The sequence below is a fragment of the Aquarana catesbeiana genome, linkage group LG02 (assembly GCF_042186555.1).
Source record: "Aquarana catesbeiana isolate 2022-GZ linkage group LG02, ASM4218655v1, whole genome shotgun sequence".
Classification (NCBI taxonomy): Eukaryota; Metazoa; Chordata; class Amphibia; order Anura; family Ranidae; genus Aquarana; species Aquarana catesbeiana.
Genome location: NC_133325.1, coordinates 448,920,626 through 448,922,241, shown reverse-complemented (window position 1 = coordinate 448,922,241; position 1,616 = coordinate 448,920,626). Strand labels below are relative to the sequence as shown.

The 1,616-nt window shown below is 42.8% G+C and overlaps 1 pseudogene; it reads left to right on the top strand.

Annotated features, from left to right (window-relative positions):
- The first annotated feature begins 827 nt into the window (after positions 1-827).
- LOC141129956 (small ribosomal subunit protein uS12-like) lies at positions 828-1,300 on the top strand (annotated as a pseudogene).
- The last annotated feature ends 316 nt before the right edge of the window (positions 1,301-1,616 follow it).

Here is a 1,616-nt window from a genome sequence, read left to right as displayed (position 1 = left end):
CTGAGCGGCTTCCTGTTCATTCACAAACTGAAGCATAGTAAACACAGTTCACTATGTTTCAGTTATGAACAAACACAGTCAGTGAGTGTGTTCACTGTGTTCATTTACAAATGGAATCCGCTGGTAAATTACATATTTGCCAGCCCCTTGCCCCACTCCATCCTGAAACATCCCCTGCATCAGCTGGGCGGAGAGGAGAGGAGGAAAGCCAGCAGCACTGCGGGGCCAACAGGAGGAGAGGAGGGAAACCCAGGCAGTAGGGGGAATCGGCAACACACATAGTGATTAGGATGTGCCCAGGCACACCTGGCACCCCCCCTGCGCATGCCCATGAGGTGAATCCACTTTAAACTTTCATGCTTAGAGGGTAGCAGATACCCAAACACCCCCCCCCCCAGTTTTCACCTGAATCAACCATTATCATTAAAATAATTTATGCTCAAGTCTTCCCAATTCTGTGGGAGCGAATATCTGTAATTGATTCAACAAAACTATTACAAATTTTGTATTATTTATCATATTATAAAGTTAATTCTTTTATCTTTTCAAATACTTCTATATATAAGCAAGCAGTGTTTGGGTTATGTTCCAAGGACAAGAATGGGAGGCTCTTATGGCCGGTTACTACAAGAAGCATGACACAAAACAATCTTCTCAATCTGAAGTAACTTCACTATCTTTCCAACTAGGGAAAATGGTGGAGAAAAAGGCAGCTCCATTTTGACACACTGAGAGTTTTGAGAGGTACATAAGGAAGGACATTAACCCCTTTGGCCTAAGGATACAGATTTTTCAGATTCTAGAGGAGGTTGATGGTCGCAGTCGGCCCTGGGACAGGCAAGATGGGCAAGTGCCGTGGTCTTCGTACAGCAAGAAAGCTCCGTAACCACTGACGTGAGCAGAAATGGCACGACAAGCAGTACAAGAAGGCCCACTTGGGGACTGCCCTAAAGGCTAACCCTTTTGGAGGTGCTTCCCATGCTAAAGGAATCGTCCTGGAAAAAGTTGGCGTTGAGGCTAAACAGCCAAACTCTGCCATCAGGAAGTGCGTCAGAGTGCAGTTGATCAAGAACGGCAAGAAAATTACAGCTTTCGTACCAAACGACGGTTTTCTGAACTTTATTGAGGAAAATGATGAAGTGTTGGTTGCTGGATTTGGTCGTGCTGGTCATGCCGTTGGTGACATTCTTGGTGTGCGATTCAAGGTTGTCAAAGTAGCCAATGTTTCCCTGTTGGCCTTGTACAAAGGCAAGAAGGAGAGACCAAGATCATAAATGTTTGTCATTGTTTAATAAACCTTAAAAAAAAAAAAAAAAAAGAAAAAATGGGAAAATAATTTACAGAAATGCACCATGTCTATGATGAAACACCTTAATGAGGAATATCGCAAATGTATAATCAATATTGACAAAGACATTGACAAAATATATTCCAAGCTGCAATACCTGAAAAGTCTACCTTTAAAGAACAGGAGGAAAGAATCAAAAACCATTTGGATTCCTTCACCCGTGATACGTTAGCAACAAAATAAAATACATTTTGGAGGGATAAAAGGGCCTTCCAAGAGGGAAAAGCCTATAAGTGGCACCAAAGTAATAGATCAGGCCACACAGGGA